At 40.3% G+C, this 14,067-nt stretch overlaps 1 protein-coding gene across 1 annotated transcript in view; it reads left to right on the top strand.

Annotated features, from left to right (window-relative positions):
- The window catches only part of foxp1b (forkhead box P1b), a 139,372-nt gene that overhangs the window by 16,288 nt on the left and 109,017 nt on the right, over positions 1-14,067 (top strand). Inside the window, exon 3 of the mRNA XM_029502729.1 lies at positions 540-614. The gene's annotated coding sequence lies outside the window, so the exon portion shown is untranslated. The remainder of the gene's footprint in view (positions 1-539; positions 615-14,067) is intronic.

Genomic DNA, 14,067 nt, shown 5'->3' with positions numbered 1-14,067 from the left:
CATCTCTGATATGTCTCCCATGTAGCTGTCTGAAATGACTGCAACACGTTTTTTATGTGGGCTCTCACAGGTAAATAAAGGGCAACTTTATGACTGTTCATTGTGTGAAGGTGAGCAATGAACCACAGAGGCAGGTTATTGTGGTGCAATCAGCCCTGCTTGTATTTTACATTTCAGTCTCTGTTGTAGTTGCTAATCTGTATCTTAAGATATTTTAGAAAGATAATTTGACATACATGTAGGCTAGGAGATGCCATTAGGAATTGGTGTGTCATAACGGATCAAATTATTGTGGCTGACGCGATCACGTTTACTTTGCCAGTTCTTATGTCATTTCTGTACATGTAGGCCTGGTGGACAGGGGCTTTCCCCACCTTTCACTTCCTGTTTGTAATCGTTGTATCTTTCCCCTTCCTTCCTTCTCTCTCTCTCTCTCTCTCTCTCTCTCTCTCTCTCTCTCGCTCTCTCGCTCTTTCGCTCTCTCTCGCCCACTAGGTCTCACTCTCTGTTCTCTTGTGTCCTCTCTGAAACCCCCATAGTTCTGCCCTCAAGACTGTGAGCTGAATTCTTATTGGAGGAATGGATTGCCAGTCTGTCCTGCACCAGTGATCAGGGTATGTGGCAACCCTCCCACTAACCCTTCTCTTATTTCAAACTGTAATGTAATGTGTGTGCTGCAAGTCTCTGAAATGATTACAAAACATTGTTAGATTTTAGATTTTGTTAGATTTGACTTATCTGTATTGTACCATAAGAAGGTCCCAAGAGATTAATTGCGAGCTTTTCATCAAGTTTATTGTTCAGCTGTTTTACTGATTATGTGTTTGTATGAAAAAGACACAAATTGTAGAATACCACAGAATAGCACAGAATGTTTCAGGGGTAAATTCCAAATATTGAAAATATTTGGTTTAAATAGTACTTTCTTTTTGGGACTGTTACTTATGGAGACTGGTTCCAGACCCCTGAGTTGTTGCTGACATGTCAGATTTTTGTCAGTGATTTAAAAGGGACCAGGCTGGTCTTGCAGATGGCTGTGAGCAGTTTCATATCAGCAGGGCCAATCAGGGCTACTTTACAGCCCCCAACCTGCAAGTCTTGATTCAGACCTTTGAAATTAATTTGCTTTAAACAATGAAGTGAAATTCTCCTCCTGATTCACTATTGGGATTTAACTACCCCAGCAAGTTGCTAACAACAGTGCCTGTTTGAAAATGATACAATTATTAGATGTAGAGACAGATGAACCACTTTTCTTGAATGCCACAAATGACACACAAGTTATGTTATTTACTGTAGCTGTGGTCACATTTTTAGGCTTATGATTTCAAGCATTTTTATGATAGTGTCAAGTATTTTTCCTTTCACCTCCATGCAGTGTCTTTGGATGACTTTGTCAGTTAACCCGTACAAGGAATATTATTTGGAAGCTATATTTTAATTGATCGAATGAGAAATTACATTTTAACACATCTCCTTGATTTCTGGAAATTGTTTGCAACTTAATTCAATAAATACATAGATATATTCATAAATCATAACAGTAATTAATCAAGGAAATAACCTTTAGTTGTGTACCCAGTAGGTGGTAATTAAAATAGAAAATTATACTTTTCCATATAATATTTTGATTAAAAAAAAAAAAAAGAACATACTCATTAATTAAAGACCATCATCGTCAGCATTAGTGTTTTTGTTATAAATTGCAAAATTCAAAAGATTCTTTAAAATCTTTTGGCATACTGTGAATACAATATGGCATTGTCATATTTAACTCCAAGGTCAATAGCCTACATCATTTGTTCATTTTAGTATGTTGTTAATATGCGCATCATTAGTACACCAATATTAGCCAACTAAAATGTATTAGCACTATTACTAGTACTAATGATGATAATAATAGCAATTAAGTAAATTTCACATTGGGAATTAGTGGAATATTTGACATCTGTTAATATGCCCTCTGCCTGCAAGGTGCGCCTTCAGTTGCTGTGTGCTCAAAACTCGCCTTTGTTTTTTGATATCTTTGGCGTACTGTAGTCTTTTTGTCCCTCTGCTCACCTCTGTCTACCCTAAGAATCCTGATTGGTAGAACACTTTATGCACTATAGTCTGGCTGCTTGCCAGCCATGCTGCCAGTGGCTGCCTTGCCCCCTGATCAGAAGAGAATGTGACATTTGTGCAGAGGTAATGGAATCTGTGTGCAATTAAATCTCTGACTGTGAAGAGGAGTCTATCTCCTCCCTGCTTGCCCCATCTCCTGCCATTTCCAGCAGCAGGGGGGGTCAGGCATGATGATGAAACCGTCCCAGCAGGCCCATCGCCTCACTCTTTTTCCCAATCTTTATCAGGTTGTGTTTTTTTTTTTTTTTTAAGTTTGCCGCACCAGCCCTGCCTATATCTGGCAATTAATTACAGAAAGTGTCCATTAAGAATCTCTCCAAACATTTAATATTAAACATTAAAATTAATATTCTGTTCTAAAAAAATATATAACTGGGCCGCAATATTACCAGTGCTTTAATGAATTCTGCTGCAGGTGACAATTGTTATTTTGCAGTGAGTGTTGTTGGGTGGTTAAACATGTTTTTTTTTTTTTTTTTTCTCTCTATGGGGGAGTAGTAGAGCACAAGGAAGAGAGGAAGAAAGTGAAGCAGAGGGCAGATTCATGCATGGATGAGAAGAGGGTCATATCTCTCTGCTCCTCTTTCTCTGCTGCCCTGCCACTACACTTAACGCCTCATTTGTGGGCTTTGTGGCCAATGGCTTGAGTCTGTGATCTGTTGCCATAAAAGGCAGCTTTTTCCTCTCTGCTGATGGGGCACTTGCTTGTGGGTTAATGCCAGACCCCTCAATAGGCAGATTCCCATCTAATGGATATGTGTATCCCCATCAGGATAGCTCATAAACATAAAACTCTCTGCTGCCATTGTACTTGTAGGAGCAGGTTGGAAAGGACACAGCCACACCATGCAAGCATTTCCCTTTACTTGTCTAGGAGTTGTTCCTATCTGTGTTGCTTGTCCACACTGGATGGACGGAGATGCAGGATATCCAGATCAAGGTTGGCTAAATCCTCCCTGTGTTGCTCCAACCCTGGGTGGCTCTATTCTAAATGGCAGTCTGAGTCCTCTGCAGTTTATCCACTGGACATAATATTCAACACGAATGTTGAAATGAAAATGTAGGTTCCAGTTCATTTAAACAATGAGAGGTTACGCTTTATTTTCCACATGCTGCTGCTGAATGTCCAATACTGTGAGTATTTTTCTGTCATGTTGGACTCTCTTTTTCACTTCCTCTGGTAATGTCTTTTGTCATGATGAATTATTAATGTCAGTGTTGGTTGAAGGGAGCGTTGTCTCAGAAAATAAGAGGGTCACTCTGGTTCTTCTTTTTTCTGCAGCCAAGGGTTAATATGAACCAACAATCGAATGAACCTCCCTGTTTCCTTGCTGCTTTGTGAAAACTGCTGGGTCTTAACTTTATTGACTAACATCCTGCTTAACAAATACATCGCCATTCCTCTTGGCTGTCTCTGTTTTCCTCTAGCTTTGCTGGGTTTTGTGATAGTGAGGAAAGAGGCTTTGCTTGGGGAAGGAGAGAGAACGAGGCTTGCTCCATTAGTGTCATTCAAATGGTGAATTAGATCAGTCCGACAGATAGATGCGGAAAATTGTTTTAATTGTATAATTATCTTTGGTTAGCCACTTGTGCGGAAAAGTGCGGTGATGTGGGTGAAGGCCAGAGAAGAGCAGATTTTGGCCTTTATGTGCTTACTTTGTCTTTGCACAGGAAATGAACAACAATTGGGGGTCCTGAGGATAAAACACAAACACACCCAATCTCGCAGACACTAATACTCGCCCCTGGGCAGGTTAAGACATGCTCAGTGAGATGCTGCCCTTTAGAGTAATGTGTCTGGCCAGTGAGTCTTCTCCTGCAGCAGGGAGGAAGACGCCTATAACCATCTGATCAAGATGGCACAGCTTAGCACTAATGTAACAGCTATGTGGCTTGCTGAGACGGAGAGGAGGAGAAGCATATATCATTAACTCTCTTAGTCACATTCAGCTGATTTCTGATGAGATGTAAACTGCAAGACTTCGGGACAGATGGCATTAAATTGTTGGCTTTATATCTGTGAGTTCTTTGCTGTTTTTCCACCCTTTTCTCTAAAACGTTCCCATGAATGAGTTTGCATGAAGTACCAATCTCCACTGCCAATTTGGCTGGAAAATGATAATAGCTATTATCTTTGTTTCAAACAGTAAGGAGTTATTTTACAGAACAACGTATGTTTTTCTTGTACACAGATGTTTAACCGACAGACTAATTTAGCTTAGTCTTTCCCCCAGATTATTATTTTTAGTGTTGAACAAAGGCACTCTTACATTGCATCCTTTGTACAAAAAATGCTATTACTGTTAAAGCAGTAAACTGCTGCTTTAAAAAAAGTTTTTTTTGTGACTGTTGAATAATAATAATGGTAATAATAATTATTAATAATAATAGTGATAATACGTTTTATTTATAAGATCCTTTCTGAAGGACACTGTTCAATGAATAAAGACAGCAATAAGTGTGTGTGTTTGTTCTTATATTTTATCAGGGAGGAAATTTGTGGACTTTATAAAATATATATCACCCTTGTCAAAGACCTGAATTATATATATGGTAAATTATGCAAATGTATATGTTGATTTCAGTGATCATGATGAATGAACACATGAGCATCCATACAGAAAGCATGCAGATGATCTCAGCAGAGCTGAGTTTCTTCTTCTGACAGACAAGTTGTTCAATGATTTTTCAAGGCGAAGCAGTCAGCAGCTGCATTCACTTTTCATCACAGCTCATTCACGTGTAATAAAACAATGCAAGAAATTCAAGGGATGTGTTGGTCTAGATGCCCTCTGTCTTAAAAGGAAAGTTGAAATGGAGGTACTGCTCTTTAAATTCCCCTCGTTGAGTTTCTGTCCCTGGTTTTGGCACATAACAATGGCATTTTGTTATATAATATTCAAGTTGGTTTATAGTCATAACAAGCAGGCATTAATCAAATACACACTGATGAGAGTCTTGCGACACAAAGCAATTTATGTACTTGAGAGCTTGTCATGTCTCAGTTGTTGCCTTCGTCATGCTCTGTTGTTCAGCTGTATCTCCTGTGATAATGCACTAGGGATTAGCAGGTAACAAGGCAGCAGCGGTCCTCTGAGTATGTTGTGCATGGCTTTCACTGTCTTGCACAATACTACATGAACAGAAAGGGAGTACCACCAAATGGTGGTTTCCCGACTGCACAGGGAGCCTCCTCCTGGATAATTTGGTAATGAAAGGTGACAGGAAGGACTCAGGGTCTGGAACGAAGCTGGGGCAGCTGGTCAGGGCAGGAGAATAGGAAGCAGTGTGCACCCGGGCTAAAGTGCAGTGAGAAGCAAATTAAAGCTCATATCTGCCATCTCCCTTGCCTCCCTGCACTTTCCTGTTTGGACTTGAAGGTGATTGGGAGCCAAGGCGGTGACAGTTGACGGAAGCTACGCGGAGGAGAGAGTATTTATTTACAGTGAGATGCAGCGATGCTTGTTCAGGATGCGGTTTCACGCAGGATGTGCACCCCGCACCCCTCCCCTCCTCTCACACACACACACACACACACACACACACACACACACACACACACCTCCTCCTCCCATCTTTGTCATCTCCACCCTCACACTACAATCCTTAGGTTTGATCAAGAATGGGAAGTGGGTTATTGGGGAGGAGGGGCCTGACCTGCTTCAGGTCCAGGCAGCGTGCATTGTGTAAGAGGCTGGCTCTGGACACAGCCAGCAGAGAGCTCGCTCAGCATGCCTTCCTGCCCGTCCCAGGAGGTGGTACCTAAAAGGAGTGTGAAGCATTAACATTGCATTGTGTGATAAAGATTTGTCTTCAGGTGTTACATAAAAAGGAAACGTGTGCGTGTGCATGTAAACCTGTGTTTGAAGTACAGACAATGAGTGTTGTTGTGTGGGTGAGAAAAGTATAAGAGGGAGTGTGTTTTTTAAGACAGTCCAAGAGAGAGAGTGTACCCTGCCAGGAATTCCACCTTGTAAAGCAGGGATTAGGGGGGAGTTGAAGGTGTGTAAATCCCAATAATTACACTGCACACTGGTTGCAATACAATTACCTTTGTCGTCACCCCAGAATGCACTTTTCACATGACAATAAAATACAAATTTTAAAGATGCAAGTGAATGCTATATTACATTTCATACCACCCACGATGTAAAATTAAGTTCACTGGTTTAAATTACTGGGTTAAATTTACTGGTCAGATAAAACTGAGCATATACAATGTGAAAGATTTTTACTTGGCCAAGTCCTAAAGTCCCTGATTTCTCTTTCATCTGGCAAGATATCATGCACTAAGCATGTGAGTGCACTGAAAAGGTGAGCCATTCTGATCTCTGCTCACAGGCTGTCATGTCGGCATTAATCCACCCAAAGTTTCAAAGGCAGGTTTTATGGCCTGCCTTACGGCCTCATCTATGTGGACAGCGGCCTCTAAACTCTGGAGAACCTGCCACATAAAAAGCACATCTGTTAAAGCCTAAATTGTAAAACAGCCACCATGTGTCCAGACAGCGTTGAGTTAATAATACACTCAAAGTGCAGCTTATAGCACTTCCCCAGAGCAGCAACAGCAGTTATTGTCTTAGAGTCCATTTTTTTTTGCCCATTATATTTTCTTGTCTTTTTCATAGCTTTTGACATTTAGAGACAGTTATATACAATTTCTCCTAGTTTAGACTCTATTTGTTTAGACAGTTTAGCAGTGTTTTCACTGCAAATTTGTTAGAATGGGTGAACTTTTATTTAATCTATTTGATTACATGGTTCTTGTTGAGATGGCACAGGTTTGTCCTTTTTCTGCTTCAAACAAACTGCATTAGCATGAGCTACCCAAGGTTGCATAGTCAATACTGTAAGATTTCTTTTCACAATAAAATCCTACCACTTCCTTCACATCAAACTCTTAATTTTGAGGGACAGAATGATACATAAGACAACATGAGAAAATCCTTGTGAGGCTGAAATATCAGGCACTTCAATAGCAAATTATAGCAAGCATTATACTCAGTCTTGAGGTTCACCACAGTCTAATATATAAGGTACTATTTCTAGATTTGTGAGTTATGCAATTTAAGCTGTCTCTTAAAGAGGAAGTGCATTTTCTCTATTTAGTTTATTCAGTCATGTCAGCACCTTCACAGTGCCATCTACAGCATGTTGTTTTGGGCCCTCTCTGTGGTATTGGAGCCCCTGATGATTAGTTGTGTGCTACCAAGCTTTGAATGTGGCAAAATCGAGACCTAGTGGGAAGGAGGAACACAAGCAAAAAAAAATTGACATCTCAGAACTCTTTGAGGACTGTCACCGGAATATGGCCAGCAACATTAAAAGTGAGAATACCAGTTGTAGAAAGGATCCCTTGGAGGACACTTGATATAACCACTTTTATGACACTAATGGGCTTGAGATCGAAGATTTCATTTGAAATATTCCAAATTCACATTTCTGTAATTGGCAAACTAAAACTACTTGCTCTGACATTGAATTCCTGTTTTGAAAAGGAATTGTGTTTTGAGTTAATAAATAATTTGAGTGTACCTGTAACATTAGTACCAACTGAAAGAATCTTGATTTGTAATTGTAATTGTAAAGTATGTAGCTCAAAGCTTATTTCCACCAATCATGTCCAAAAATATTTAAATGTATCCAAACCTGAGGAGGTCAAATAGGTTGTGTTTTGGAGCATTCTATTAAGTCAGAGGCTCCAGCTCTAACACCTGTTGCTGGTAAAGGCGCACATGTGGTGGTCTTGTCTGTCCTGTGATGCTGTCAGTAATTGATAATGATAACACACTTATGTCTTGCATGAATCAGGAGCAATTGTGATAGACAATGCTCTCCTTGAGTGTAGGATGGATTTTAGCCTAATTCATGTTTTGGAACATGAGCTCAATTGGAGTCGTTAAGGCCTATTACTATAGTTTTATTAAATGCCCCCCACCCAAGAAGAGGAAGAAAGAAAAGAAAATTATTGTGGGATTTTTTTTCATCCTAAAATAACAGGAGCTTGGATAGGTAAAAGGCAGATAATATATTTGTGAGATTGATCAGTGAGTAGCGATCCCATTATCTCCTGAGATGTTAATTACACTGTGCTCAGCTTGCATGTCAAAAGGCCGATAATTGGAGAAGGTAAAAGATGTGCCACACTTTATTTATGCTTTCACTTGGAGCTACTGGAAGATTGTCACTCTTTCTTCCATTCATTTTTTCTCTGTGCAGTGTATTTATTGTGTATAATCAGTTTTGCTATATAAGCATCTGAAATGTAAGCTACTAACTGATAATCTGCCTCTTTTGCTGAACCTGTACTTCTGAGTTATTTTATGTAAAAAATGCAGCCATCATTTACTGTATCAGAGCAAAGTTAGTGAAATATCAATCTCCTCTTGCCTGATAAAACGTGCTGGTTGATGTCAGTAATTTGTTCCAGTAACTACAGCTGCTGGATGATTACAGCAAGAATGGTGAAGCACAACACAAATATAAAACAAAGAAAGAAAGGAAAAAAGATTTGTGGGGGAGTCTTTGTGTTGTCTTCCATTGCTAAAGTTAGAGTATACGTCCACAGTGGTCTTTTGAATGACACACAAAGGTGTGTGTGTGCAAAAAGCGCCAGAAACGCTTTTAGTGTTCTGATGCATTTTTTTCTTTTCTTTTCTGTTTTCTTCATCTTTGCAGTGTGTCTGATCTTAGTGTAGTTCCCCCTCCTGTGTAACTTGGTGTCTGTAAACTTCCTATTGACGACATATAAAATGGGACGCACTGTTCTGAAAAAATAAAATTAAAAAAATCTTGTTTGCCATTTCGCGTGCTCAGATATCGTCAAAACTGTGGTTTTCCTGCGGAGAACTGTGGTGTCTCTGTGTGCTGCAATTTACAAGTGCACGTGAACGCTGTCTGCACTACCAAATGCAAGTGTGCACACACACACACACATGCACACTTGCACTCTTGAGTTGTATTCTCTGCCATGTATTGTCATCACAATGTGGGGGGCGGAGCATTGAGGGAGTGACCAGGCTGTGGTCATCACACCTCAGGAGCTGATGGACATATTGCTGCACAGATGATTTAGTGCATCACCTGGTGGACATTGCTAATAATGAGCACAGCATGATGGGAAACCACATTAACAGCACTCGGCTTTTTGTGTGTGGTGACATTACCACTGCATGACTTTTTTTCTGGTATTGCAGATGACTTTCACTCATTTTTATTTCCCGCATTGAAGTACCTCAGCCTCAGTAAATGACACCATGACACCAGATTATAATGATGAGAAAAGTCAGTTTAAAAATAAGTGTAAAAAATATATTATTATTATTATTATTATTATTATTATTATGCCCCACAACAAAAAGGTTTTGGGTTCAGATCCCAGGCCTGGGGTCTGTGTGGAGTTTGATTGTTCTCTCCATGCTTGCGTGGGTTTCCTCCGGGCACTCCGGTTTCCTCCCACCTTCCAAAGACATCACGTTTAGGTGACTCTAAATTGTCTGTAGGTCTGAGTGTGAGTGGTTGTTTGTCTCTGTCTGTCTCTATTTGTATGCCCTGGAGTGGACTGGTGACCTGTCCAGGTTGTACCCCGCCCTCACCCAGTGTGAGCTGGGATTGACTACAGCACTCCCTGTGGCCCGGAAACTGATAAGAAGTAGAAGATGAATGAATGAAAAGTCTCATGTAGGAGTGGGCCAAAACAAAGACATTTTTTTTTATCTTGGACTTCACAGAGGTATTAGTTGGAGTGGAGAAAAGAACCAGTTTAAAGCTGGTGTTTCTTGTTCTCTCTGACCAATATCTACCATCCATTAGCATCTTTCCACTTGTTTATCTGCCTTGCCAAAAGCCCAGAGGGCTCTATAAGGCAGACAACGGACTTCATTAGATTTGAAGTTTTTATGCTATTAAGTTTGAAGTGTCTTTCTCATTTTGGCCACTTTTTGTTTGCCAGAAAAAGACCTCTGCTCTCTCAGATGCCAGCCAGCAGTATTTTGCTCTGGTGATGCAGCCTTATCTATGCTTGAGGTCTGTACTTTAATGGGCTTTATTGATCTAAACAACATCAGGGGTTGCGGTGATGTTATTAAGGCAGAGATAACTTCTGTGTAATTCCACTCCAACAATATATTAGCCTTTTATTGGTCTAAATAACTTTGCCTTTTAGACAGTAATGCACCAGTAAGTCACAGCAGCTCTTCATGTCGGCAAGATCTTAATAAAGCATTTCCTCTGGACATCCTGCTGTGGAGAGAGTGAAAAACGACAGGTTAAAAGGCATGCTGGGAAGTTTCCATGCCATCACTGTAAATTATATCTTTTGAATACATAAATAAAGCCAGAAGAGAGCTGTGAACGGGAAGGGGTGGATAGATTTGTGGAAGTTTGCGCAAACATATGTTTCAGTGCTTTTTCTATTGCACACACACAGAGGTGCTGCAAGGAGGAGCACCACAGGCTTCGAAAAAAAGAAACTGGAATATCTTCAACATGGCAGCGGTAGGAACAGGCTGAGATCAATCCATGACTTGATGTAGATAATCCATTTGAAATGTAGGACAGGTGAATATGTACAAAGCCTCAACACACTTTTCAGATATGATTTGATCATTTGAAAGTTTGTTTCTTTATTCCCTAAATAACATATTTGAAGTGCAAAAAGGAGATATCTAAGCATGCATATGGTCTCGTGTTTACAGTATAAGATTACAGTTCAATGAACCCCCAGAAAAACAGGTGTAGTCTCAGTTCAGTTCAATTTAGATCAGTTACTGTATATGTAGAATGAGGGCTATGATCTCATGATATAGGATCAATTTAATTATAGTTAGCTTACATGGGCCATCGTGTGTCTACAAACAGCTTAATGGACAGCTGCAATAATTCCTTCCTTTTAAGGGCAGCATATATTGAATATTTATATGAAATAACGAACCCATTTATCTGAAACTGTATTTTCAGAGGGTTGGGGAAGGTGGGGGGTGTGGGGGGTGTAGCCGTGCTTCATTATTTGCAGCTATTTAAAGCCATGGTTTTGGTAATGAATTATTTTGTCATCTCGACTGTGATGAGATTCATCTTTAATAACTGTAACAATTATTTTATTAAAAAGAGAAGCCATGCATTATGGCTATCTTGCCAAGGTCTCAAGCTGGAAGGAATTCTCATTAAGAGCATTATATTACCCTGGTGTGCTTTCACTAGGATGTCCCGCTGAAATTACATTAGGTGTCAACAATGTTTTTGTTAGAAGTAAGCAGTCATATTTACAGAGGGTAGCTTTTTTCATTTGCTGCCTGACACTAGCAGATGTATTAAAAAAGATACTAATGCTCTGTATCTGATTAAGTCACTTGGAGAGAAACTCCTCTAAAGTGTTGACTTTTAATATAAGGCCAGCACCATTCTGCCATCGGCGCAGGCATAAATCTTTATTCAGAGATGAGAAACTTTTGATTGCCAGAGATAAATGTGATTTATTTCGTTGGAACAAAGGACTGTTATCACTGCTCATTCCCAACATTTAAATCCTTCCCAAACTATAAGCATCAGGTTGTTTGTGTCATGATTGATTTATCAGTGTCTTTTCATCTACATCCTGTGTTTCTTCTGATGGCTAGCGTGGTGTGCAACATTGTGTTTTGTTAATGGTTTCATGCCCAGGGTTGCTGCTAATGACATGGTTGTAATTGTTTGTCAGTGTGATAATGTGTGATTTCCTATTTCCATGTGAAGTTGGACATTTGATGAAGGAGGGATCTTGTCAGGAAGACAAAGTGCTGTCATTTGTCACCGGCTAAATGAGCTTCTCTCCAGACATCCTCTCAGTTTTCAGGGGCAATATCATATTCACAGTTCCGTTTTTGGGCTGTTGCCATGATTTCCACTTAATTCAATGCATCGCATAGAAGCCCCCTTCCAAAAATAAGCTTAAGTCACTGCTTCCACTGGTTTCTTCCACATGTTGAACACAGAAGCCACAGAAAGGCAGATTTCTTGTTTCTCGTCTTAATTTTGGTGAAAAAGTCAGCAACTGTGAAACCGAGATTAAGATTAAACAAACAATGAGATAAAAGTTTCATTAAGTCACTCAAGCTCCGTCTGACATTTAGAAATCTGTTAACTGTAATTCAAAGAAAGACAGAAGTGAAATTACTGAGTGTGGTAATCTTTTATTCTTAGTGTTTGCTTGGAGTCATCACTTCCCTAAACTTAACATTTTTAAACTGAGAAGTAATTTCATCATCATGACAGGAAAGACTTTGCTATCACTGTATTCTTTAAGTTATGATTTTCTGAGTACATCTTATTGGGAAATAATTTTTTTGGCTAATATTTGATAACATGTTTTGTTCATGCAACCTCCAGTGATATCATAAATTTATGAGGCATGTAATTGCAGCAGTTGAAGCACAGGGTTGTGGGACTGCCTTCATACTTTACAAAGTCTTTGATGGAGTCGCCCGTGAACAGACTGCGTCTGTTTGTGATTAGACTGACTCCATATTGTGGGGTTGGGGGCAGATCCTTCCTAGTTAACAATCTAATGAGCTAAACAAGCCAAACAAAGGAGAGGTGTAGTGAATAGGTCTCCTGAGGGAGCTACTTATTGTCACAATTGCCCCTCTATCCTCTTTCCAGTCCATATCGATTCATGTCTTCACTGGTTATGCTCTGTCCACTGGTGAACACATGGTTGGTGTAATCAGCTAAATGTAGCCTCTGCTTTCTTATTATTACCTGGGTGCTTAACACTAATATTTTTTTCCCTTCAAGGACAAATGGTGTAGGAGAAGGCAGATCTTGTGTGAAGTCCCTGAGCTCTCGCTGAGCGGCAGATCTCTTTTCGGCGCCAGCTGTTCTCTCAGATACACCAGGCCGTGCTGAAATTCTCTTAATATAATTCTGGGGGCTCAGGAGAATAGTGCAGAACAAGCGTGCCAACGAGGAGAACGTTGAATTTTTCATCAGTGGGCCTCAACTCGCTGAGTTAGTGGGCAGTGCTCTCATTCATGAGCAGATGTTCAGCGCAGTTACACTCTGCAGTTAATGTGAACTTACTGGCCTGTCTGCCATTGGCTGCAAGGACGTTGGCAGCGACTTGGCATCTGAGAATTACTCCCAGTAAAAGGCCAGGCCTGGAAAGCGCAGGCCTGGCCTTTTTTAGCCACTTCCCAGCCCAGGAGCTGGATCTCGGTCAGGGGAAAGCTCTGACAGCCCATCCGTCTTTAGTCCGACAGTGATGAAACACTTGCCACTGTTTGCCTGGGGAATAGCAGCGAAATTCCAGCAGATCATTTCCACTGGTTTTATGTTAATTTGTAATGAGTAAGGTAAAAAAAAGTCATGAAGGTTCATACTGACCTGCTACTAGTATGAAATGAAAAAAACAAACCAAGTAGTTATTTCAGTACCCTTGAAAGTTGAAATTCATTGGAACAAGGCACCTGTGAGGGGGAATAGTCTGGCCCTGGTAGGACTGTAGCTGAAACCAGCTGGTGCTGTGGTCAGCCTGGTGGGCTGTATCCTCTTCCCAGCTTAGTACTTTGGACATCTGCATGCCCAAGCTGCTCAGCCTGGGTTTGATGTGGTCATACAGATCTGTAATAGCTTCCTTCTAACTAAGCAAAGGGCTATTTGATGTAAAGGGCCATTAACTGGTCAGAATGGGTACGTGACACTGAGTTTAGTAGGCAGTATGCCAATCATCTCGGCTGTGTGCAAAAGTCATCATAGTAAAGTTGGGCATATGGGACTCGAGGAGTGAAAATGACAAGCTCTTGTTTCCTCTGCACATCTCATTTTCACTTTATAATTGGTCGTTTTCAGGTTGGCTTTACGAGAGCAAAACTAATTAGTGTTTCTAAATTCAGCTGAAAAAAAAAGTCGGCTTGATTGTTCTGGTTTCCTCTCTTGTGTCAGGCACTCAACAATAAAATAAGACTC

The sequence above is a fragment of the Echeneis naucrates genome, chromosome 5 (assembly GCF_900963305.1).
Source record: "Echeneis naucrates chromosome 5, fEcheNa1.1, whole genome shotgun sequence".
NCBI classification, from domain to species: domain Eukaryota; kingdom Metazoa; phylum Chordata; class Actinopteri; order Carangiformes; family Echeneidae; genus Echeneis; species Echeneis naucrates.
This window is presented reverse-complemented; position numbering and strand designations above follow the sequence as displayed.